Below are 27,748 nucleotides of genomic sequence, written 5' to 3'. Positions count from 1 at the left end.
CAAGGTTAAGAGAGCTTCCAGGTTGGTGAGCATATCTGCATACCAGGAGGGTGGCACACCACAACTCCATGGGGACAGAAACTACTACACTCAGGACCTTTCCAGACCCCACTCTACGTATCTCTTATCTGGCTGTTCATCTATTTCTTTTATCGTATCCTTTAATAAACTGGCAAACCTAAGTAAGCATTTCCCTGAATTCTGTGAGCTCCTACCAAATTAATGGAACCCGAGGAAGGGGTCATGGGACCATCTAATTTACAACCAATCAGTCAACAGCACAGGTGACTAACTGGACTTGCGGTAGGCATCTGAAATAGGGGACAGTCTTGTGGGACTGAGCCCTTAACCTGTGGTATCTGACACTATCTCTAGATAGTGTCAGTATTGAGTGAAATTGTAGAACACACAGCTGGTGTCACAGAGAATTGCTTGGTGGGGGAACAAATCCCACACATTTGGTGAGCAGAAGTGAAGTGTTGTTTGTAAATAATAAAGGAGACACATAGGAAGGAAAACTGTTTTTTCCCTAAAACCTATATAAACATTCACAATTGAATACATTGTTGCTATTATTATTTTGAACAAACTGTTATCTGCTGGATCAATCAAGAATAAGAAAAAGAAAAGATTTTATTTTACCTTTACTTATTCCTTCTCCGATGGTCTTCCTTTTGTAGATCTAAATTTCTAACCTCTATCATTTCCTTTTCTGTAAAATTCATCTTTTAAGATTTCTTGCAAGGCGTCAACTGGCAACAAATTCCCTCAAGTTTTGTTTATCTGAAGAAGTCTTTATTTATTCTTCTCTTTTGAAGGATAATTTTGCAACCTATATTTATAAATATATATTTACTTTATATTTATATAAAATATATATATTTATTTATATTTATATATGTATATTTTCTGCCTCTGGCTTCTTTCGGGATTTTTTTCTTTGTCTTTGATTTTCTGTAAGGTGAATGTGATATGCCTGGGTGTAATTTTCTTTTGGCTTTTATCCTGCTGGTTACTCTTTGAGCCTCCTGGATATGTGGTTTGGTTTCTGACATTAATTTGGGGAGATTCTCAGTCATTATTTTTACATTTCTACTGCTTCTTTCTCTCTTTCTTGTTCTTCTGCTATTCCCATTACACGTATGTTCCATCTTTTGTAGTTGTCCCACAGTTCTTGCGTATTCTGTTCTGGATTTTTTCTGTCCTTGTTGTCTTTGCTTTTAGTTTTGGAGGTTTCTGTTGGGATATTCTCAAGCTCAGAGATTCTTTCCTCAGCTGTGTCCAATTTACTAGCAAGCTCCTCAAAAGCATTCTCCATTTCTTTACAGTGTTTTTTTTTTTTCTCTCTAGTATTTCTTTTTGTTTCTTTCTTAAAATTTCCGTCTCTGTACTTATATTGTCCATTCCTGCATGCTGTCTACTTTATCAATTAGAGCGCTTAGCATATTTATCATAGTTGTTTTAAAATCCTGGTTGTATAATTCCAACATCTCTGACGTATGTGAGTCTGGTTCTGATGCTTGCTCTGTCTCTTCAAACTGTTTTGTTTGGGGGGTTTTTTTGCCTTGTAGTATGCCTCATAATTTTTTCTTGATAGCTGGACATGATGTACCAGGTAGAGGGAGCTGCTGTAAATAGGCCTTTAGTAATATGGTCATGGTAAGGGGCGGGGGGAAGGGAAGAATTCTATCATCCTGTTATTGGGTCTCAGGCTTTTCATGAGCCTGTGCCTCCAGACTGTGAACTTCACAAGTGCTTCTCAGTTTCCCCAGCCCTCATGTAGGTGGGGCAGAATGGCTACAATAGGCTGGAGCTGAGTATTTGCTTTCCTCCACTTGAAAGGCTAGAGCCAGTTGGAGTTGGATATTTCCCTTTTGTGAGGTCAGTTAGGCTCTGCTAAAATCCCAGCAGGTTAGGCTCTAGTTAAAGAGTTTCTCCTGAGGGCAGACTTTGTTAAGAAGAACAGAATGTTCTGGTGTATTTCAAAATGGTTCCTTTTACCCTCCCTTTTCTGGAAACAGAAGGAGATTTTTCTCTGATATTCAGTGTGAGAACTTGCTAGAGCTCCAGGAAGTAGAACGTAGGAAAGTTTGCACACCCGTCTCCCAAAACCCCATGACGGGGTCCCTCTGGAGCTTTTACTTCAGACTTGCCCACACTGAGCCTCCAGCAACTCGTCAATTAGAGTTCAGGTTTCCCTGTTCCGGTGCTAGTTCCCAGGGAGGTCTTTCCTCATGGCTTTTTGCTCTGGTAAGTTGTGACTCTCTGTATTTGCTAGTTTGTCTCTCTAATTCTGGGGGCAGTTGTTGGCCCTATGACCTCACTTCTCTTACATATCTAGGAAGAGTTGTTGATTTTTCTGTTTGTGCAGAGTTTTACTTGTTGTTGGGATAGAGTGGTGTCTTCCAAGTTTCTTACATACTGGACTGGAAATTAGAAGTCCTTTTAATTCATTGTTCACTTTTAGGAAGAAAAACAAATTTGTGTCTAATTATGGATAAAAGATAAAATTTTATATTTCATTTTATTTTTTTAATTTTTTAATTTTTTTTCTGCTGTATCTCTCCAAACCCCCCCTGTACACAGTTGTATATCTTAGTTGCAGGTCCTTCTAGTTGTGGGAAAAATTTTATATTTTATATTTAGTATATATATATATGACACAGAAATTCTAATTAGAAAACAAATATGAAAATAAACACCATAGGAAATGTTAAATTTGGAGCTACTTCCTAAACACACTTCTGTCCCTTGAAGGGTAGAGCAAAGACATCTAACTAGCGCCACCTGTGCCATTTGGGATCTAACATCTGTTTCTTTATCGTGAAGGTTCATCTCTAAAAGAAACCTAAAAGATAAAAGTGAGTAGTAAAGGATCATGCTTTATACCGACAATCTATTGCACAGATTTATTGTTAAAAGTGCTAGCAGGGTGGGGCTGGCCCCGTGGCCGAGTGGTTAAGTTCGCGCGCTCCGCTGCAGGCGGCCCAGTGTTTTGTTGGTTCGAATCCTGGGCGCGGACATGGCACTGCTCATCAGACCACGCTGAGGCAGCGTCCCACATGCCACAACTAGAAGAACCTACAACGAAGAATACACAACTATGTACCAGGGGGCTTTGGGGAGAAAAAGGAAAAAATAAAATCTTTAAAAAAAAAAAAAAAAAGTGCTAGCAGGGCATAAGAAACTTGTAGATAACTCCAAGTGAAATGAATGATCTTTAGACACTTTGACCAAACCTATTTAAAGAGAGAATTGAGTTTGGCAGGATGGGGTATATGTCATTGCCCTTTTGAGCACAATTTATCTCATCTAATAGTACAGTCAAGTCTATAGCATTCTCTTAGCAATAATCAGTGCTGAGTATTCCAGAAATCCCCGTCTCCTGTGCATAATTCAGGAAAACAAACGGGTGCCTTTAGATTTCTTTAGTGTAAAATCTAAATCTGGACTCACTGCTTTATAAACTCAATGTCCCCATTTCACTGCTATGTAACAGATACATTTATTTACCACCAATTCAAAGCCTAGGTGCGTTATCTTTTTCTTGTGTGCTTTCTCATTCTGTAGTACTTCTTTTATAGAAATGCCAATGTTAAACATAGATGGACACTCTAGATTTTATACCAATAAGCAGATAGATGGACACTCTAGGTTTTATACCAACAAGCATATTTATCTAAGTACTTATTGACACATTTAAAGTGAGGTACATTAAATTTTCTCTTCTAACGTAGTGACAGTAAGTCTATCAATTTCTTCACTGTCAGAATAGCATTGTAGACATACAGTAGGAATAGGATTTATTAAATCTGTTTCAAGTGCTGCTTATTACTGTTTGTTTAATCTTGGACGAGTTCTCGGGATCTCACTGTCAATTACGTTTTTCAACTGGCTAATTTTAGCTCCTGTGCTATTTAGCCCATAGGCCGATCACGATTTTTAAATCCTTTGAAAAAAAGTCAAAGCCTTTGCATTTGATCCTGAGCTTTTATTACTCTGTGAATTTATCCTAAAAATCAGTACTCAATCCCATGGTTTTGTGGGTCACTAAGGGTGTGACTTTTGATCATGAGTACCACTGGTTGCCTTCCTCTGTCCCTGTCTTGATCCTCCCCAGTTCTCCACTCCGTAGATTAACTACTTACCATGCTGCTGCCAAAACCTTGTGTTTGGCACCTTCCCTCTCATAGTTCTCTCATCCCCACAACACTGTAAGATGCTTGAGGCCAAGACACCAGGTGGGATAACCAATCTTCAATTTCCATCTGGAGGTGGGATGTTTTTCTTGCACATTCCTCATTGTCAGTAATCCTCTTATGCCCAATGTCAGAATGTCCATCAGGATGATTGATCTTTTTTCACTCAGGAAGAGTAGTTCTTGACCTCAACGGAGCTTTAAAAGTGCTGATGTCCACTCCCAGATTCTGATTTCATTGATCTAAGGTGTGGCTTAGACATGATAATTTTGTAAAGTTCCCCAGAATATTCTAATGTGCTTATAAAGATTAACAACCACTAATCTAGAAGATTTTAGAAAGTCTAAAAAAAGAGAGAAATTGTGTTACTCTTCCTTAATGAAGCTAATTATATTTTTTACATTTGCATAAAAAGTTCCAGTTTTCAATCACAGAAAATTATTGGAAGATGCCTACTATTTTCTCCATGAATTCAAGTAGTTAGAAAATATTTCATATCTTAGAAACTGTTCACCTTCTGATTTCACTGTAATAATAGTAATTAATTATAACTGCTATATACAAGGCAGACAAATATGTTATATTTTGGCCTGCTGGGACTTTTTAAATCCCTACAGAGAAACACTATATGACAGAAAGTTATTTCATATGCTACTGAACATGTTAATAGCTCTTTTTTGAAACTAAGGTAATATGCGGTATAATGCATACGTATTTGTTAATAATAATATTCTTTGCTGATGTGTTTGTTGGATATGATCAAGGACTGAAGTCTGTGAACAGATTTGGATTGAATAGTTTTCACCTTAGTTTTCATTCTTGTGCTAAAATACATTCAGTTCCTCATTGGTGTGTATGGCACACACATGATGTCCTTAGATAACAGATGTAATTGCATATAGGGCATGTGGCTGACTGTATGATGAGTTTGAGGAATGACAATAGTATATGATGAGTTTGTCTGGTCCCGGATACCCTTACTGTCTTAAGAAAAAAAAAATCCTGATATTGGGGAATTTCTACTTAAAAAGACTTTTTTTCATAGAGTTTCAAGGAGCAGATATGTACCATGTGGCAACACTGATTAATAATATCAGTACCAATTGTGACGTCAAGTTACCTAGCTTTCACCTAGTGGAACACTGGGATATAAAGGAATAGGACATGGTATGGAAATATTTTGATAGGGAGTTTGGATATAAGAAAGGTCCAGAATATAGAACATGCTGAGAATAGAGTACTGGATGTTACCTGATAACCTGAGCAGGGCAGGTGGGAGTGGGAAGCATGTCAAGGAGATGGGTAGGAACTCAGGGATCTGAGCAATCAAATCTCAGAAAAAGCATTGGGGTATGGAGTTGGAGAGAAGGAAGGGAAGAATAACCTCCTATTTTATGTTTAAAGATAGTAATGCATTGGGAGGAAATAAAAAAGAATGTAAAAGCTCATGATCTAATAATGGCTCCTGGTATCCATTAATGCCTTTAATAGTAAGAAAGAATTTTATGGCAAAGAGAGACTGAGATTGAGAGGTATTTGGAACTTTTCAAGAATAGTTGACTTGGGGTTAGCCAAAAAATTAAACTTCCCCTCAATTCAAAAATGACTTTGTCTCTCTTTTAACCAACTCTGGCCTCTCCTCGCCTGCTTATCACTTCTTATCCTGATGTCTGTTCTGCACGATACTGCATCCCAGCTCTAGACTCTGCTCTCCTTGAGAGCTGTGGCTTCTCAATCATCTTGTACTTCCCTGTCTTTACACAGTCCCTGACATATAACAGGCTTTCAGTAAATACTGACATTAACTGAACTGAAGGCACCTATCTCCACCTTGATCTGGTTTTCTAAATTGAGTAAAATTAGGCATAATCATTGTTTCACTATAAAAGCACAGACAGCAGTACTTCAGAGCCTCAAGCAATGCACTGTCGTTCCACAAGGAGACAGCATTTTGGTTACAAACTGCATTTACATCTATCAATTCAAGATGGCCTAATTAAAGTAGCAACTATTTTTGAAAGCATAGTGGAGTGTTAGCCATGAGTAAGTCTTTTGCTTCCTGTCATGTTGATAGAGAGAAAAGGAGAAAGCATTTTTTTTCCTGAGATAAAATGCTTGATCTCAGTGTCAGTGGTTTCATGTATTAAAAATATTAACATTAATATTGAGAAAAGAGCATCATTGAGTCTATTAATAATCTGGACCACAGGAGAACTTGAAACTTGCTGTTAAATACATGGAATGTTTTCATAATTATAATCAGCTAAACTACTTAAGTGAGTGATGCTATTTCAATTAGGAAATTAAAAGTTTGAATTATTTTTTCTGAAAATACGCTACTGCTTCTTAAGGAAGCTAAAAGCTTGTTGAATGCCAAAATTCTCCATAGCCACTGATTGTATGCTGTTTACAATCAATCTACAACTTGCTTAGCTGCTTCCAATAAAATATTCATGCAATCAAACCTACACTGTTTTCTTTCCCATTCATCTTCTTATCCTGGGTCAGACTATAAAGCTCTTTTATTAAAATGAGCCAAGCTGTTTAACTGCACGTATGTACGTTTGGAAATCTCATCCTAATGCATTCAAAAGATTTTTTTGAATTGGGACTTCATTGTCTCTAACTATGATTTTCAACAAAGTATTTATTTTTGATACTTTTATGTCCTAGCACAGTTGTAATAGGCAAGATGTAGATTACCAAGGGGTATAGGATAAAATCTCTGACACTGCAGTGTGATTTTGAAGACAATAATACATGTACAAAGAGTAAGAATACAATAAAACGTGTTCTCAAAAGAGTGCTATAGGCCATCATTTCTAAAGAGGAGTGGTTTTCATTGAGAGTCTGGGGTAGTGTCAGAATGCACAGGGGGAAGAGCATGGCAAGAAACGGAGGCAGTAATGTGTAAACACTCCTCTCCTCCAAGTGACTCTGATCCTGTCCCTTATTCAGCTTAAGAGGGAAATCTCATTTCTGTTGAAATGGCCACGTATCTGGTTAAAAAATTTTGTTTTACTTGAAGTTCTTAAGGCTGGAAATTGGACAGATGGAAAGCTAAAAGGCAAGGCCTTTCATTGAGCGGCAGAAAAAGGAAAACAAAAATAAAAACAAAACAAGATAACAACAAAAGAAGAACACAGTTTTGGGAATGATTATGACCTAGAATAAATTAGTAGGAGTAAGTGAAATAAAAATTATGAAAGTAGTCCTGCACAAATGGATTTAAAGCATTTTTGAAATTGAAAGATAAAAAGAGTTTTTGTCTCAAAAATAAATCCCATGAGGCCTAGATGGTGATGGTGGAGCTTTGATTCTCAGACATCACAGAGATTATACTGGGCCTACAACTTCTTATCCCTGGATGTGACTAGAACAATCCTAAACTTCCTTGATGGTCATCAGAGATTCCACATTTAGTAGCAAGAGAAGCCCAAAACTCACTTCTTACTGTGTCCTGCCATGTGTGATGACTCAATGGGGTTACTGACTTCACCGTTTTAAGCAGCTGATGGATGACGCCAGTTAAATAGCTTCTCACTTCATTTAAACAAATAGTGTGATAGATTCTGATGCAAAAACTAATGTCCTGCTAAACATGTTTTTGGTTTATGCCTCATGTCGAATCAAAATACAAAGACAACCATAAGTGAGTAAACAAAGTTGAGTTCAAAGATTGTTGGGCAAAGAAGAACCGCATCGCTTAAGAAACAAGTTTTGTGGTTCTCCCTGAGCAGAAATGTAAAGCGCTGGCTTAGGGTTTCTCAACAGGGGCGCTACTGACATTTTGGACTAGACAATTTTTTGTTGTGATTTTCTGTGTGTGTGGGTGTCCTATATATTATTAGGATGTTGAGCAGTATCTTTGGTCTCTGTCCACTAGCTGCATGTTACCCCACCCTGCCGGGGTGTGTCAATCAAAACCATCTCCAGACATTTGCAAATGTCCTCTTGTGGGAAAAGTCACCCGCGGTTGACAATCACTGGGCAAGGTAAAGGAATAAAAGAAGAATACCAATTTAGGCAATATTCTGAGTTTAAGTCTTTGGTTGACTTATGAATCAGGTTATAAACTCTTTTTTACAAATGGTCTTTATATGCTCTAAGTCTTGAAAGGAAGGGTCAGCTCTCAAAGAAGTCCAGGATGAGATAAATAAGGCTATAACAGGATTTGGATGTGCATGAGAGAGGCTTGAAAAATTTTTGTTTAACAGCCCACTTTATGGACCCCTTCTGTCCCTGAAAAAACAGAAGAGGACAGCATTGGGTTTCACATTAACACCCTCCAGGTCTGCACCACTGTAGACTTTATTGTAAGCAGATGTTCTACAAAGTGGACTCAGATGAATGTTCTAGGATTCGATCTGAGCAGAGCAGAAGCAGTTTATTTTCCTTTTGTTGAAGAATGAGTTTTTGTGCCGTCTGACATGAAAGCAGTTATGCAACATCATTTAAGACTCGAGAGACCAGACACCTGAAGACATGAGATGAATAAGAATAACTACAGTCATATAAGACGGGACTAGAAGGCATCTCAGAGCCAGCACTGAAGATCCCCAAGTCTTGACAAGGAGAACAGTTCCTAGAGGCCTCCAGGGTCTATTTTTAGCAACCAAAGTTGCTGTTCCCTTTAATTTGCATACAGATTATTCAACTATCTCTGTAGTATTTCTCCACGTGCAGCAGGAAATGTTCACAATAGCATATACTCTTCCTTGGCATACCAGTAGGAAGACCGGGCCAATCTATTATCCAAAGCACCTAGGCCAACGCACTCAGTCTAGTTTGTTGTACCTCTAGGGCTTATGCAGTGGTATTTATCACAAGCCAATATTACAGTAAATTTTGGATTGGTGATTTTCCTTTAATATCCTGTATTTTCCCATTCATGTATAACACCACCATCTTGATGAGATAAGGAAATATGATATAAAAATTAATATAATATGCAAAACTGACATTATGAATTTCTCTACTCTTTGAAATGATGTCATGATAAATCTCAATATTATAAAGGGATTTCTGGATGTGTCTGATTTAAATGAAGTCTTTTTGTGAAAGGTGAAATGGCTTAGTGTAGGATATCATCTGAAAATCTGATTTAATCCCTGCCTACTTTTATATACGGACACAAATTTGCATATGCAATATATTTGCATATCTCCATAGACACTGTAGAAATGGTTAAAATGGATTGATCGACATATTCTTCCCTTCTTGCTAGTATATCTGTTATCTTTAACCTCCTTCCCAGTGTCCTGCATCCAGTCACCCATCTTGGCCAGCCTAACATAAGAACCACCATTGACATCTGTCTTCTCCCAAACTTCTACCTTTGTCGTGTTTACCTTCCTCCTTTTAAAGACATGCTACCCTCGTCTAAATTCCATTCAACCTAAGGATTTCTTTCTTCATGCTCAAACTCCCCTTACATCTTCCGTCTCTTCCTTAAGTGGCCCCTCACTTCACATTAACAGATACTTGACTTTCTCCCTTGAGGACATTTCCTATTGAGACTCTGGCAAGAGGAATCTCATTTACTTCTCTGAACTAATACAGAATTTTATTGTTACCCATCTAAGTTTCTGGTTTTGATATTAATTCATTTACACCATGCTTTCCACATTCTTATTGTAATCACACCCAAACTTCAATGAATAAATCTATTTTAACAATTTGCATGAAAAGGAAAAATGTTCTACCTTTTTTTATTATAAATTTAATAGAAGCAACAATTTGGAATTGCTACTTCCATAAAGCTAATTTGTTTGGAGATTGCAAAAATAGATAGAGATGTAGAGAAATAGGTAGATTTTGGTTCCCAATTTACTTTGCATTTCAATGTCTGAAGTTGTTCAAGCTCTGACAACTACATTTTAAAGAACAGATGTCAAAAGCTCAAGACTAGAGAGGAGGAGAGCCAGAATAGTGGATATGTGTGGAAAGTATGTCAAATAAGAAAGACGTTGTATTCAAGGGTTATGCTTTTTCTATTTAGTTATACTTCTATCTATTAGGTCTAGATATGTATTTCTCTGTGTATAAGTAGGAAAGAGAACTATGAATAGTCAGGAAGAAAGAAGAAACTGTATCAAGGTCAGGAAGGAATTAACAGGTAGCTAAGCATAGTAACCCGGTGGAAAAAGGGTCCAAGAAGGAGTTCCAATATGATGGATTGACCGCATGCAATAAAAGGAGACGTTATAACACAGATTCAGTGTCTCCTTTACTGAGAGATAAAGCCTCTGGATGACTGCCAGCAACAATGCATTGCTAATAAGTCACACTGACTCCGGGGCAACGTTCTGTGGACAATGCTTGCTGGATTTAGGGAGATTCTGGGGAGGCAGCGAGAAAGAAGTTGGAAGTGACGAGAAAAGTGAACGAAAGGCCTCCTAAATTTTGTGCTAATACTTGGAACCTTGTGGTTGTCTATTACTTACTTCAAATTACAGGTCATGTTGTAAAGCAAGTATTTTCAACAGAAGAGTTGAAGACATTAGCCTTGGTTAGCAATGAAAATAGAAGACATTAGTAGCCATCATCAAAACTAAAGGACTGACTTAAAGAACTGAGATTAGGGGCCGGCCCGGTGGCGCAGAGGTTAAGTGCACACATTCCGCTTTGGTGACCTGGGGTTCCCCGCTTTGGATCCCCGGTGCAGACATGGCATCACTTGGCAAGCCATGCTGTGGTACGCATCCCACATATAAAGTAGAGGAAGATGGGCACAGATGTTAGCTCAGGGCCAGTCTTCCTCAGCAAAAAGAGGAGGAATGGCAGCAGTTAGCTCAGGTCTAATCTTCCACAAAAAAAAAAAAAAAAAAAAAAGAGAAGTGAGATTAGAGCAACTGGTACCATCCTTAGACCCATTCAAGGGATTCCCCTGCTCTGCACCATGCGATACAGGACGCCCTGCATATCACACATGCACACAAAATAAATGTTCTAGAGAACACTCAGGTACCTCTGTCACTCAAACTCTGGCAGTCAGTGCTGGCACAGCTCAACCCATAACCCAAACATTTGTTCTTGTGACTAAGTCTTTCAGGCCTCTAGGAAATTCTTCACCACATTTCTTGCCCTCCATCTTTGAAACAAAAGGCAACTGTGTGTGAAGGTTTTGCAGGTTTGAATTGTGCTGCTAACCCCTTTGGAGGTCTCTGCTTTGAGCACGAAGATGAATTTCCACAGTGGAAACATTTGCGTAAGAGGAGAAACAATATAACTTGTGAATCCTTCCTCTCCAATCACAAGAATGCAGTACAGTCTTGCAAAGTGGAGTAGCTTTGGCTGTTTGTGGTAAGCATTTTTTTGCTTGCCTCTCTTTTTCCAATCTGTGTTTCTGGAGATAATCACCAAAATAAAGCAGTTAGATTTATTTTAGACAAGACATGAAATGCAATAGGAAAAAAAAGTGAAACAAGAGTGATCTTCAACAAGGAGGAAATCGTGGTCTTTGGCAGAAATTAAACAAGTGTGATTTGCATTATCCACATGACTTGGTATAAACTGTCATTTATTTTTAATAATATGAGTAAAAGCTTAGCAAAAAACAGTTAATGGATCTGACTGCAAAAATTGCAACACAAGTAGCATTCAAATAAAAAATAAGATAATTAGAACAAGGAAATGAACGCCATACCCATGACTGCGAAGAACAAGATTTATGTGCAAATAATCTCAACACTGATTTCTACAAAGAATAATATTTTCTGGCAAGTATGGACTGAAGTATGTGAAGAGAAATTGGAACAAATTGGGCACCATACTGCTATTTTCATTTTCTGCATAATATCCTAGCATTGAAAAATTTGAAACAAGAACACAAGCACTAATCTATGGAACTATATATTGCCTTACGAGATGGTGAAAATGGCAATCTGAGATAGCAATTTATAAGGTGATTTTAAAATATTTTGTAATATTTTCTGTGATGATGTGACTTTACTACTTGCTACCCCATTACAATGTTTGAACATATTATTTAAAATCTATAATTTCTTTTTAAACCTTTCACTTTAAGAATTTTATTGACAATTCCAGTGGCTACTGTCTCAGTAGGCTACAATTTTCCTTATTGAAATTGTAAGATAACTAAGAACGATAATAACTCAATAAGAGCTGTTGGGGGCTGAGGGTGGTGGGAGGGAATTATCTAAAGAGCATGAGGGAACTTCTGGGAGTGATGGAAATATCAAATAACTTCATGGTTTGGGGGTTTTCATGACTTTAAATATTGGTAAAATTCATCAAGTGTACATCTAAAAAGGGTGAATATCATGATTTTTAAAGTATACTTCAATAAAATTGACTTTTAAAAAGGTTGCAACATCTGATCTTTGAGCTCTAATGCATAATATGTAATAATACACCACTATTTCAATAAATGATCTAAAAATCATTTGATTGTTTTTGAAAGTTGTCTAATTCGGTATTACTGTCAAGAAAACAAAAATACATTAAAATTGTGATTACAGCAACAATCAATGATGTTGCTAAAATGAAAGCTAAGATTGCATAGAACAAATAATAATTTATGAATTATGTCAGTCTTAATTTATTAATCATCCAAACATCACTGACACATTAATATTGAATATCCAGATAAACACAACGAAATTAATTTATTTACTGTTTACATTTAGCCATATTTTAGTCTACTAAAAATGGCATCTTAATGCATAAATTTCCATTTTTTTATTATGTAGTCATTTTTAAGAACAGGAAAATAGAAAATATTTTATGTATAAATTGTGCTAGTTTGATTGTAACTTTTAGACAAAGGGTATGTGATCCTCCATGTCCCAGGAGGTGCCACAAATGTTAGAAGGGGTTCTGAGGCCCCCTTAATCTATAAGGCTATTTATTAGGGAAGTAATTTCAGTTGTAACATAAAAAAGAACATGTTAGCCATTGGTGCTGCCCCAAACCAGAATGAGCCAACTCCTTAGGCTGTGTATGACCCGTAACTAAAAGGGTTCACGTTCAGGTTGAACAGCTGCCGGAGAAAGACACTGTAGACAAGATTTCTTGCATTAGAATAGAGTTGATAAATGACATAGTGAGGTATTTCAAACACTAAACTACCTTCTGAAGACATTACTATTTACTATTTATTGAGTACTAGATTCTGTTGTAAGCACTTCTTAGATCTCAACTCATATAAACTACAAATTTTAAGGTAGGTGCCATGTTCTCTGTTTCATAGATAAGGAAGCCCGGCCCGAGAGAAATTAAAGGATATTCTCAAGATCAGCCAGCCAGGATATTCAGTCTGCATTTGACTTCTGGTCTCTCAGCCCCCAGTGAGTCACCAGAAGTCAGTGTGATTATTCATTAGATGATACTGCTTTTCATTTATTTCTCATTTTTAAAAGGATGTTTCTTCTAGAAAATGTTGTAACATGTGTTGTCAATGCCTTACCATATCCTCTGAGCACTTAGTTATTCCCTGCATTTCAGCCTACCTTCCAGCACAGCTTCCAAAATCTAGCAGCTGCATCTTGTTGCCAGAGGACTTTCTCTGAGCCAGAAACTAGCCCTGCATACACGGCTGACAGATTAGAAACAGCACGGAACTAAGGGTCCCTGGGAACAGCTCCTGGCCAATGACAGATGGGAACTACACCGTAAAGACCCTACCCCTTTCCACTTCAACTGGGAAAACTCTGAGGTGTATGTCTCCAGTGCTCCCCAGTAGAATTGAGTTCCCTTCAATTTATTTGGAGAATGATACAATATTAGTTTATCTTATATAATAAAACATATTCTATAGAATGTATTACAAATATATAAATTTGATTTCATTATATAAAAGCATATTAATTAACTGGTCAATTCATATCATACGGTTTCCAGTTGGAAACCCAGGTAAAGCAGCAGTGCTTCAAGCTATTAATTTCTATTGTCAGTCTACAGGGTGTTCAGGACTATTCAATATAGAATCCCCAACAATTCAAGTTAAAGTTACTAAAGAAAATATTTTATAGTGTCATAAAAAAGTTAAAGGTAGCTTAAGTGAACAATGCTTAAAAATACAAAGTTGGGTATAATTGAAAATAAGTCTTCTGTCTAACTTTTCAGGCTTTTTCTGAAATCTAATAATAATTGAATGATATTCATTCTCCTGTATTATAGGTATTGCATTACAGGATTAAAGATTTTTATTTCTTCTATGGATAAAATCATTTACCTTTCAAATATTCAGTATTAACTAACTCTGCATGATTATCAAATAATCCTTAATTTTCTTTTTTTTTTCGTGAAGAAGATGAGCCCTGAGTTAACATCTGTGGCCAATCCTCCTCTTTTTGCTTGAGGAAGATTGTTGCTGAGCTAACATCTGTGTCGATCTTCCTCTATTTTATATGGGATGCTGCCACATTGTGGCTTGATGAGCATGACTAGGTCCGTGCTCAGGGTCCAAACCCGTGACCCCAGTCTGCTGAATTGGAGCACATGAACTTAATGCTACCCCACCAGGCCAGCCCCAAGTTGTCCTTAAGTTGTAGAATAAATGAAATAGCTTGAAGTGCTATCATAGTGCTTGTTACAAGTGGGTGTTGAACAATCATTACCTCCTTTCCCCCATTTCTGCTGATTAGTTTAGTGCCAGTAAATGAAATTTTTTTTAGAAGAATCACACTTAGAAAATGTAATTATGTAATAAACCTTAATTGAATGAAATGATCTTTATATTTGTGTGCTCAGGGATTTCAAAAAGAGAGGTGCTGATAGAATCAGAGGATTAGAGGTTGTTGCAGTGGACCCAGTGATTTCTCTTTTTCCTAAAGGAGAAGATGCAAGGTTCGCAGCTCTCCGGAGGTCCAGACAATGGCATGGGGACCACAGGGGGCTCTATGGAAGCTGGATGTATTGGGAGAACTCCAGATGTTATGATCCTTCAATTCTCAGTGCTCACCAACACGCCTCCATGCTGAAAAACAGATGTGCCTCCTGGTTAAGACTAGTTATTTATTTACTTTTTGTTAGACATTTTAAAATGCATCCTTTTAATGGTATGCTTTTAATTGCTCGCATATTCATTTTTTATAAGTATGTTTGGAGCAATCACCTTGGGATTTAGCCCAGTATTTTATAAAGACTTATATACTGTGTTTTGGGGACTCTCATTCTGTGGTATGTGAATAGAATCACGAGAAACCAAAAGTTTCTATGGACACGTAAGTTAGGAAATGCTGTAATTAACCAATGTCAGTCAGTCTGTTATTTAGTAATTGTAATGTGTTGAGAGGAAGATATGAAACATCAGCAAAAGGGGGGGGGGAACAAAAAAGAAAAAAAAAGAAAACAGGGCCAATATTGAACAGGAATATCCCTCAAGACTTGGGCTCCACAGACCATACCTACATACGTGTACTAATGCTTCAGCATAAGCTTTAGGGTAGTGTGGTAATTACCTTGGTTTCCAACTTTTTACTAAAGAGGAAATGGAAGAGCAAAAAGAAAGAAAAGTATTCTTCCTACTGACTATATTTAGGGAAGGAATAACTAACAAAATTACAGGCTGTGTCTCCATGCCCTCAAAATTCTCCAAAACTGAGTTAGAAGGCCAAATCAGGACAATGTTCACAACAGTTCTGAACAGTACAGCGTGGAAACAGTGTCAGGATCAGGAGATGATAGAGTAAAAGCTTTCTGTAAAAATTAATCATCAGGCAAGTATAAGCGGTGGCTACGGAATGTTAGGAATAAGAAAGCTAATATATCTTTAAATTAAAAGGAGAATAACTTAAAAATAACCATAGAACTACCTAGGGAAAAAATCTCACTACATAATGTGGTATTTACCCTAAGAAATTTATAGTTTTTAAGACATTTGCAGGATTTAAATGTTAATTGTTTTCATGAATGTTCCATGTCATGAATATTCATGTTTAAATAACTTTGGGAAGGAAATACAGGTAATAAAATCAGGCAGGGTATCATTTATCCTACCCCATGTAATTCTGTGCTACCTGGTTGGAAGGGATTAGAAATGTATGTACTTATTCCTGTGGTATGAAGAACGCAGTCCCTTCCTCATGGTGAGTACTTTGTATACATCCTGGATTTGGGCTCCAGAGCAGCTAAAACCTCACTTTGGGGGAAAGTTATGTTGCTCTAAAGAAAATGAATTTCTCCATCTAATACTCCTTTTTATGAGTTTTTTTATTTCAAATTTATAACAGTAAGCTACCTAAAACATCTCAAAGGATGTTACTTATGGTGGCTTTATTTTGCTTTTATTTTATGTTTTAAAGATTGGCACCTGAGCTAACAACTGTTGCCAATCTTCTTCTTCTTTTTTTTATTTTTCTTCTCCCCAAAGCTCCCCAGTTAGAATATATAGTGTATATTCTAGTTGTGAGTGCCTCTGGTTGTGCTGTGTGGGATGCCACCTCAGCATGGCCTGATGAGTGGTGCCATGTCCCCGCCTGGGATCCGAACGGGTGAAACCCTGAGCCACTGAAGTGGAGCGCACGAACTTAACCACTCGGTCACGGGGCCAGCCCTATTTTGCTTTTAGTTGTCACTCTACAAATGTTACTAAAATTGAATTGCAGTGGTAACTATTTTTAAAACAGGCTGACCTAATTTCAAAGGAGTAACACAAATGTTAATAACCACGAGAAATCGGAGTACTACACAAGCACTGGGAAAAAGTAGAAGGACGAGGTGCTTCTACCAAGTCTTTAATGATTAATTGGTATTATAATTAACACCTTAATCCATTCTTTCTTTGTAATGCTGGATATTTAACCCTTAGAATCTATTTCTCTACTCTAAACACAACACACATACACACACGCACATCTGCACCCTCCCCCACATTGAGAGAAAGGAAATATACATGCACCAAGATAATAAGAGAAAGTCTAGAATCTCTACAAGGCAATAGTTTTTGAAGCATTAAAAATATCAAACGGCCAAAAAGTTTATATCCACAGAAAATTATTTTGATTATATATGTGAATAAAACCAATGAATGAAGTTGGTTGAGTATTCTCTTTGAATTTTGTGAAAAATCTGCTTGAGTAGTAGTATAGACATGAAGATTAAGAAGCTGAGATAGAATCTGAAAAAGAACAGCAGAGCTGATCAATAAGAAAAAAAGTACAGGCACTTGAGAAGGGCACTGACTAGACTGAATTGAATTTTTTCTCAGCCTAATAGAGTAATAAAAAAAAGTCACTCCTACAGTGATTATTACTCCCATCACCACCACCGCTAACTGCAGTGAATGTAAACAGAATGAACGTGGAATCTCAGCACTAAATGATGCTTCTGCAAATCACAGTACCCTTAATTAAAGCAAGGAAGCAATTCTATATACTGAGTGCACCACGTAATTTGTCATTTAATCTGCACAACAACTTTGTTAGGCAGCCTTCTTATCTGCTTTCAAGTCATGAGAAACCTGAGGTGACTGGAGATTCCCAGTCTCCCATCATTTGCAGGATTGAAGGTGTGTGTTTATTTGCCTATTTGTGGTTGTACATTCAATGGATCGATGGAATCAGGAGGAGAAAGTTTCTGTTCCTCAATGACTTTTTATGGATGTGAGACCCAAAATGAAGTTGAGAGAAATGAGAAAGTACAAAATCCTAGTAGGATTAACATGTAAAATAGATAGACATATTTAATATTCCCAACAGCTCTTTCAGATTCGTACGGTTGTTATGCTCATTTTACAGATAGGAAAGCTGAAGTGGAGAATTAATAAGCCTAGAAATCAAGCAAGAGTAGGGAAATTTAAGGAAAAAAATAGATGAACAACTTAAATATTCCAGAAGCGGATATTTAATCTATCAAACTGGCTTCTTCAAATTACAGATAACTTCAGGAACTTGTAAAATTCTGGAAAGCATCCTTATAATATTTTCCCAGAATTGGGAGAATGTCTCCTGGAAAGGCGGTCCTGGTTGCCACATGAAGGCCTTTGGTTTCAGCTAGCTCAATGTGGAGGAGCTATGCACTGCCCTGTAGACACCGCTATGAAGTTCTCTGACTTTGCATATGACAGTGAATGCTACACACGAAAAGATCACATGGGATCCAAAAGGCATTACTTTGCCTAAGATGAACTTTTCTTCTTTCTGGTTATTTTTCACTGAGCCATTTCTCAGGGTGGAGTTTGGATTATAGCTGTAGAAACGAGGGGATTTAGAATAGGGTGTTGTCACATCCTTCTCTGTTATTTAGAGGAAGATGTCAGAGCAACAGTCTATAACCAAAACTAAAATGAATGGTCTATTCCACTGGGCCTCTGTGTGTTCATATTCCATAGTGCTATATCAAAGCAACATACGACATTGTCATGTCCCCAGATTTTTCCTTTAACTTCCCAATTTCATCCCTGTGTATTCTTACCACAGGGAAAACAGGTAGAGTGCTATCCTAGAAAAGAATGGAAGAGAGAATTTAAAATAAAAGGATGTAATAATAATGCCCGAAAGCTGAAGAAATTAAAGAAATTCAAAACTAGCAAATGTCCGTTAAACTTTAGTATGATGTCATTGGTGATTTTGAAGAATGTAAAATCAATAAACACAAAGACTAAGGAGAAAGCAAGAGATGAAGATGAAAAGATAGATACCAAGTATATATTCTTTAAAATAATTTTGTTGAGGGGGTGGGGTGAGATGGAGCCCTAGCTAAAAAGGATAAGAAGATTAAGTGTGGGGATTTTTTGTTTGCTTTTTGGTTTTTAATGTTGGAAGAAACTTAGGCATAGAAGTTGCAGAGCAAAGAGAGTGATGAAGACAGATAGCGAAAGGAGGGCGGTGGGGATGTGATCCACAGCAGAGTTGCGGGGTAAGTTTGGATGTGAGGAGGGGCATTTTCCAAGGACTCCAAAATGAAGCAGAGAAAGGCTGATTGGATGGAAATGTACAGGGATGTTTGTGAAAGTGACAGAATTTAAGGGACTTCACACCTACGGGACTCAGTAGTCATTAGGAAATAGGAGCCAAGGACATTTGCTGAACGTGAGAAGAAGGTGGGGTGGCAGGGCTGAAATGAGCAGCAGTGATATAAATTACCAATTGAAGGGAAAGATTTCTATGAAAATAGAGCATTCAACTAAGGCTAGAGATAGGAATGTGTAATGACTTCAGGATAAACAGTTGTGAATCTTTTGTCTAGGACTTAGCAATTAGGGTGTAGGGACTGGAGAGATGAGCAGTGAGATTTATACAAGGTTGTTCCTCTTCTGGATACAAGTGGGTAAGTGTTTTTAGATAATTTGTGCTAAATTTGATAAGGAAAATGAATGAAAAATATAAATTCAAAGTATCTGTAGCTTTGGTTTCTGCTGAAGGATTTTGGGTGAGGGGCTGTGTTGGTGGAGCGTTCCTAGCCTCTCTGAAGTCACACTTTGCACCTGTGTAACTAACAAGCCAGAATCACAGAGTGGTTACCTGCTTGGGCACTGTACTCAGAATGCTTGGTTTCGAGCCCTGCCTCTGGTACTTTCCAGCTGTGTAATACAGGGTCAGTTTCTAAATTGTTCAGTTTCCTTACTTTTAAAATGGAAATAAAAGTAATTGTACAAGCCTCACGAAGACTGATTAAGCTAATACCTAGAACAGCGTCTGCCTGGTCACATTAAGTATTCTATAAATGTTGGTACTAATTAGACTCTGTGGCAGTCCCTTCCTCAAATTCAATGCGATCTCCCAGTGATAAAAGCAGAAAGTTTAAAATATGCAAGGAGTGAAGCCAAGAAATGCTTATTTTATTTTTCTATTAATGTTATAAATAATATATGGAGTGTTCTATCTTTCAATTCCATTAACTACTGAAAAAGGATAAGGTTCAGGGTTAATTTTTAAAAAGAAGTTAGTTTGCTCCAGTAGTGACAGAACCTATTAACTTATTGCCACTTACTCCATTTCTTTACACATGAACGGAATCTTAATTCAACTCTGAATATAGCTGTTCCACAGGCTGCGAGTAGTTTTACCGCCAGATCGTTAGAAGATCACTCTGAAATTTCCTGCTGAAATATATTTTAATGGCAAAAGGTCGGCATATGCTAGATCGAGCAGGGTAGTGAAATTTGAAGAGAACGCTCTTTCTTCTCTACTCAGAGATAATGAGGTGCTTAATTAAGGATGATTGGCACATCCTTATACATCCATTCATACGGCAAGAGAGTAAACAATCAATTCCTAAATGCCTAGTATTCCCCTCTGTTTTATTTGATCACTAATCTTGGAAAAGTCTATGGGTCTAAGGCAGGTTGAGGTGAACTTGCACAGACACTATATTTGGCAGTTGTGCTCTGAGTAATTGCACCAGCAACCTCAGCAGGACCTGTAAGAAATGTAAAATCGCAGGCGCAATTTTAGACCTATCCAAACAGTCCTGCATTTCAACAAGATGCCCGGCAATCCACATGCACACTAAAGTTTGAGAAGTGCTGCCTAGTGAAGCAGCTCATATTCTCTGGGAAAATGAAGACTGATTTAAGATCTCAGTATTCTGCCCTTTTCCATTCCTTTGGTTTCTAACTAGAAAAACTGTTAAAGCAGATCTGGGAAATTTGAAAACAAACCAGGAAGGCTCCACCCTTCCCTGCCTCCACATCACCTCTCCTCTCCCACATCTGAGTGTAAAAGACTCTGTTCACATACCCCCCTGACCTTGATTCTCCTCATAAAGTGATGGATTTTTGGTTGAAGAAATAGGATGCTCGTGCTGTGGCTACCAGTACAGCTCATCAATTTCAGCAACTATAACTTTTGAAAACAAAATCATAAAACAACTGAACATACAGTTTGAAGACCAGGGATAAATTTTCCTATGACAAGAACATTTTTTTAAACCCACAAGATTGTCCTGGGTGATACGTGCTTTATCAGTGAAGACAGTTGTTGTGTCAAGTGGTCAGACTAAGTGGATTTAGGAGAACAAGGAAGGATGGGACAACACAGTACAAACACATTTGTTTAAGTTATGAATTAGGTATTCCTTGTTGTATTTGTTTCGCTGGCCTATATAATCTTAACTTTTAAGAGAGACGAGGAAACAATAAATTTGGTTCTCAGAACAAGATTTGAGATTAGAATTCAGTTTGAAGCTGCTCTAATCATCTCTGATGCCTTTTTAAATGATAAATGAACTCTTTATTTTGAAAGTATTTGATAAAACTAAAATCTCACAGTTGAGTGTGAATGAAATTTTTCTTCATAAAATCTAAGAAGCATATATCTGAAGTAATATTTAAATGGTATTTTCCCCCTGAGCAGTAGGGTCTTTAAACATAGCAAATTGTGTGTTTCCCATTACCATACCATATCAATTTCTAGAACAAAATTATGCTCTCTCTATTACTGTGCAGATGAATTGAACATTTTTTAGATGATAACCCATTTTTCTTGCCTTGATATATCTTCTATGGATTAATTTCCATCTCAAAATTTACTTTGAAGTTCAAGGTTAAGGAACAAGTTGAGAAAAACCAAGAAAGCCAAGGTGAATGATACAAAAAAAAATAAGCATGACTATGAATACTTCGTAGTAGTTAATCTACTATTTTGTTACCCTATCTATTGAGACTTTAAACAACAAGCAAACTTTAATTTAAACAGATAATCAAACTTTGGAGATTCAAGAAATATTTGAGATTTGAGGTTGAATGTTTACATTATAAGGTCATCCAAACACTATTTACATGGTGATTGGGAACAGTGCATCCCAACCCTGGGAGAAATGCAGCATCCAGGCGCACACAGCCCATTGAGTCAGAATCATCTGGAAAGTGTGGCCTGTGCATCAGTATTAAAAACAAACAAACAACTCTCCAAACGATTCTAATTGCAGTTAGTGTTGGGATCTACTTCCATCTGTTAGAGGACACTCAGGGACTTAGTATTTGATGTATATAAAATCCAATCCAAACTAAAAATTTCTAATAAGGAAACTTATACCTATTTATTATACATAATGTCTGGGTATGAATTTCAAGTGGGGAAAAGTCATCTTACAAGACTGTGATCACAAAATCCCCAGCTGAGTGAAATGCTCGTTTAACACATGAAAAATACATCCTGATGAAATATATGAACTCACTTCTTTTGGAGGAGATCACAGATGTCATTGTTTTTCACTCTTATTAGTGCAGCTGAGATTTTATTGTCTTTTAAACTTTATGCAGTGGAGAATACAGTCTTGTAAACATCCTTCTAAGAAAAATAGAATACAGCTTTCTTCTTGGATGGCTCCATCCACAACATAAAATATAACTAGAGTTCAGCATATGAAAAACGATTGTTTTGTTTTGTTTGAAGTGATGGCCATTAGCTAAAATATCATTATTTACTTTTTCTTATAATGCTCAGTTGTTAAAACATTTCAGCAAATTTCGTACTGAAGCATTTTGGATGGCACTGAGCTGAGCTATTATCGCTGTTAATGGCTTAGTGACTTATCCTATGTTCTTGAGGAGACACTGGAGAAAATAGTTTACCAAATTTTTTTTGGAAGTGTAGCTTCTCTGAGAGGTAGGTTTTATTGATATTCATGGCAAAGGGAATATTAGAAAGTGTACATATTTGCAAATAGATATAGACCCCAAATGAGGAAAGTAATATACTCTTTTATACTTAAGAACTTTGCTTTGAGGATTTAGAAAGGCAAACAAAGAAATAAAAATCCCACTGGAACAAGTTTCCTTTTAAGGTTGTAGATTGTGTGTTCTACTTAAACTGAGTAAGATGTAATAGTTTCACTGGTTTTGAATGACTTGAAGGTGTTACCTAAAGTTAGGTAACAAGGATTATTATTATTTGTAAGTGGGTCACTGTAGACTCTAATGTCTCTCTTATAACTGAAAATACATAGGAAAAGAAAGCATTTTTAAAAAATGAAAAAAGAGGAATGGCTAAGATGCATACAGATGAAAAGATGTAAATATATATAATTGTAGAACATGTTTGCTTGCATCCATTCCAGGGTTACACATCCAGAGAAGAGGGACAGGCTGATGACCCTGGGGGAGAAGGAAGAAAATAAGATGTCTGGGGAAGTCTTTATTGGACAGGAAATGAAAGTGAGAGGCATTTGGAACTGAGGAGGTAGGTTTACAAGAGAGTGGAGACCAAGAGAAGGAAGATAGGCAGTGAGACACTGACATCTTGCCCCCTCATCAGTGGGTTGAAGTCTTGGAGTGAGGACTAGGAATGTCAGGTAGTTTGAAGGGAAGTATTTATCCCACTTCTTTGTATGATGCTAACATGGCTACAAGGGTCTAAGCTGGCTGCACTCTGTGGGCCTGGGAGGACTGCTCCTCAGAGCTTTCTAGCTCTCCCAAGGTATCCAGCAGTTCCCACGTGCCCTGTGGAGAGCTGCAGGAGGCGTCTGATGGTGTTGAGTGACTAGCTGGCAAAGGGTGTCACTGTGGCTCCAGGGAAAGGATCCTGTAGCTCAGCTCTACTGGGCAGCACATCTGGATTTGGGATGAAGAAGGTGTCCAGCCATTCTTCAGAGAAGCCAAGCCAGGGAGTGCTAAGGTGGGGCCTGCCTGAGCTGGGGAATCATTAACAGTTCACCAACTGCAGGGAAGCAGCAGATACTGTGAGAGCAAACGGTGACTAAGAAGGTGGGGGTACCACTATTACAGAAGCCAGGGAGGCCCCTGTAAGCTCTACCATACTCCAGAAGCCCTCGATGGAGGGAGAAGGGAAAGAGTCAAAAACCGGCACTTAAAATCAAGAAGCTGAGCTATAAAGAGTCTACCCAACCCACGGAAAACAAAACATGACTGCTTACCAAGTTTAATGTTTAGTTTAAAATTTAAATACCTACCTCCAGAGCAAGGACAGTTGGGAGTGAGGATTGCAAGGACAATAACAGTAGTTATAGGAAATAAAAATGCATGTCTGAGTATATATGGTGAGTGACTTCCCTGTATATTTGTAATAGCAGTTATTCTTCCACACTTCAGCTTCTGATAAAGTCTTAGTCATGAGAAAACTGCAAGGTAGCTGAATGTTGTTCCAATGTATTTCTTCTCTCTAATCATTTCACAATTGGACTTTATCATTTAATAGTAATCTTGACATATTTGCGTTTTATTGCTATGGCAACAGTGCTTCTCCTGAGACAAATCTGCTATGCCAAGGGCCATGTATTTTTGGTTCCCTGTTCTGAAATCATGTGTTTACCAACAGACACAGTTTTTTGATGGTGGTTTTCAACTTCATTGCCTCAAGCAATGTGCTGTGGGCACTGTGCTGTGCTGCCTGGATGTCCCCAACAGGATTGAAGAATATTTTCACCCAAATAATCTTCTTTCAAATAACCTTCAACAGTCAACCCTTTGGAAATTGCCCTCAATTTCCAAAGAAATTTTCTGAAGAAAGCCTCCTTGTTCAAGATCATGTCCCCATACCAGGCACAGCCTAAATCCAGTGACTGGTTAATACAGGGATTTAATATTTGGCTTATTATCCCAACTCAAGACAACTCTGAATATCCTTGCCGGCTTCAGAGCTTTCAAGGGGTCAGCCAGAGCCTCCTTCTTCCTCTGTCTAAGCCTGATTTCTTTCCATTCCACTCTGGTGTTAATTCTAAGAGCACTGCCTACTAAACCTCCTGCATGAAAATCTCCATCTTACAGTCTGCTTCATGGGTAACTTGACCTACAAGAGTTACATCTAGTAATAACTAAGAGAGAAGATGGACTGGATCACTTGCTAGCTAGTTGACAATGAGGGCCAAATCACTGGTGGTAGATGGAACTTGGATAGCTTCTGTAACAAAGTACAGTTGTGTGCCAAGTATAAGTGTTCCAGCCAACAACAGATGGCATACATGATGGTGGTCCCATAACATTAGTACCATATAGCCTAGGTCTGTAGTAGGCTATATCATCTAGGTTTGTATAAGTACATTCTATAATGTTCACACAATGATGAAATTGCCTAATGATGCATTTCTCAGAATGTATCCCTATTGTTAAGCAATATATGACTATATCAGTGAAACTGTTAAAACTTTTATCATTGGTGAACTGAAGAAGTAACCTGGTGGACTGAAATGTACTAGTAGGTGTAATGTAGCAGGTGATTGAGAAATGGAGGAGAAATAGTATTTATAAGGATAGTGGAGTTGCATGACTATTGCTAGGGGTAAATGATGCTCTGGAGAAGGAAAATGAAAGTCTGGGGGTTATTAATTTTCCAATTAAATGCTAACTGTGAAAGCTAGAGGGACTGCTTGGAAGCATATAGCAGCTTTTATTCCACATACTAAAGACAGAAATCTGAGGAGCAGGACCAAATGCAGAGTAGCAAAGCTCCAGAGAAGGTTAAACACTCAACCTAGACAAATCTGCTATGCCAAGTTTAGAGCCTTTATCAGGAAAAAATGAAACCCTGAGATATGAGATGGAGTCATCTTGGTTTTGAAAATCTTGAAAAATTTCCAAAGCCCTTGAAAATCTTGATTCCTCAGACCCCTGGAAGTGACCCACTTCTCTCCACTAGAGGATATTGCTCCCGCTTGGTCTTGAAGAAAACCATTCTCTTGCAAGACATTGTGTCCTCCTCAGGATCTGAACGTCCCTCTCCTCTTAGAAATTAGGCCAACAGCTCTTCTTATGTCACCACAGTCTGGCCATGGAAGTGACAGGCTTGCAAAGGGAAAAAGGGACTATATCCCAAGGAGCTGCCAGACCAAGCCTACCAGTCTTGTAGAGAAACTGGAAAAATACATATGGAAGTGTATTCAGAAAGAATATACAGTCATATAAGGCAAAGTTTATTGATACAGGGGAATTGTTTTTGGAAAAAATTCCAGAAAAACATTCCCATAAATACTGAGAGATGGTGCTAGTATGTTTCTAGGATATTTCTTAGAAGCTTGGAGAAAATGGTGACCCCGAATAAGTGAAAGGATTGCTATGGCAAATGATAGTCAAATGAAAGTGGTCCTTTATCCAGTTGCCAAGTGTATAATTTTACTAAACATTCTTGGCAATTAGCACAAGCCCTACATTAGTTCCTTGGCCTATAATGTAAAATCTATCACAGTAGAAAAGGCAAAATGAAAGGCTCTGACACATGTCACACCACCCCCCCCCCAACATGAAGAAGATAGTGACAGTATTCCAGGTAAAATGACAGAGATTGGTACCACTTTAAAGATATAAAGGAGGCAGAGATGGCATCTGTATCATATCTGCATTTAGTTCACCACGCAGACCCTAAAAAAAACAAACAGATCACAGAAAATATTGTAGACTACCACAAACTCAACCAAGAAGTAGCAAAGGAAGAACAGAAATAGTTAATAATCATTCGGGATGGACAACAGAATTCATTTTCAGTTTTGCACCAAAACTCTGCTAACTCTCCTACTCTCTTAAACATGATCTGAAGAAACCCAGACCATGGGGACACCCTGTGGAACATCAAAGCAGTTCACTATATTGATGACATCATGCTGATAATCCTGTCTGCGCAGGAAATGACAAGAACAAAGGAAGCCTTCGTAGGACACGTGTGATCCAGAAGGTGGGAGCTAAGACCTATGATGATTCATGGGTTTGCTATCAGTGAATTTGTAGAAGACGGGTGGTCTGGAGCATGTTGGGACATTGCTTCTAAAATACAGGACAGGTTATTTCATCTCACTCCCGACCACAAAGAAGGAAGTTCAAACCCTGATGAATTGATAGGTTCACTTGGGTTTTGGAGGCAGCACATTCTAAACCTCTCGCCATATTCCATAGATAAATCATATATTCCCAGTGACGTGAAAAGCTCCCAATTTTGAATGAGACTCCTATAACCTAGTAGATTCTAAGCATAGGTAGGGTCTATAGTAGAAAAAGATATGTGGACTTTATGGCAATCCCCAAAATGAGAATTACACTATAGACTAAGACAATTCTAAAGAAGGATCATGCCACCTGCGTCAGACTTTTAATACAAATTTTAATTTATACTAATTTTGATATAAATTTATTTAAATTTTATATTTAAAAATAAAAACAGATCTAGACCTAAATATAGTTATAAATAGATATTTATACCTCTACTATACCAATATCCATATCTGTATTTCTATATCTAGCAGGCTGTATTTGGACCCCATCTACAGGTATAAAAATCCCCTGATTCAAATACAAAACCATTTGTTTTAGTTTACCATTGCTCCATCACTTGAGAACAGGTCTTCTGATGCAATTAGTTCAAAGCGCTCACTTGCATAAAGACTAATGATTAATTAGACAACCCAGAAATTTAGGTATATGAATACCTTGTGCATAAGATGACCATATGATCTATTAATGAGGGCTACTCAACCAGCTCCTACATATGCAAATTATCTCTCTCAGCGGTCCTTACAAGCAACATGTATGTCATTTCCGATGCAACAGCCCCACCTCTTGGACCGGTAGCTTGGCAAGCCAACCCTGAGATTCTGTATCTTATTTCTGCCTTTTCTTCTTAGTGTTCTATCTACATCTCCATTTTTCTCTTTATGTAAAAACCCTCTGTTCTTCATTCCCTTCATGGTCCTTCTGTCTG

The 27,748-nt window shown here is 37.7% G+C and overlaps 1 long non-coding RNA gene across 1 annotated transcript in view; it reads left to right on the top strand.

Moving 5' to 3' along the window:
- Positions 1 to 2,028: 2,028 nt before the first annotated feature.
- LOC139075627 (uncharacterized) overlaps positions 2,029 to 27,748 on the top strand; it is an 85,286-nt gene continuing 59,566 nt past the window's right edge. Inside the window, exon 1 of the long non-coding RNA XR_011526233.1 lies at positions 2,029 to 2,250. This is a non-coding gene — a long non-coding RNA (uncharacterized lncRNA). The remainder of the gene's footprint in view (positions 2,251 to 27,748) is intronic.

Source organism: Equus przewalskii, chromosome 14 (assembly GCF_037783145.1).
Source record: "Equus przewalskii isolate Varuska chromosome 14, EquPr2, whole genome shotgun sequence".
Classification (NCBI taxonomy): Eukaryota; Metazoa; Chordata; class Mammalia; order Perissodactyla; family Equidae; genus Equus; species Equus przewalskii.
This window is presented reverse-complemented; position numbering and strand designations above follow the sequence as displayed.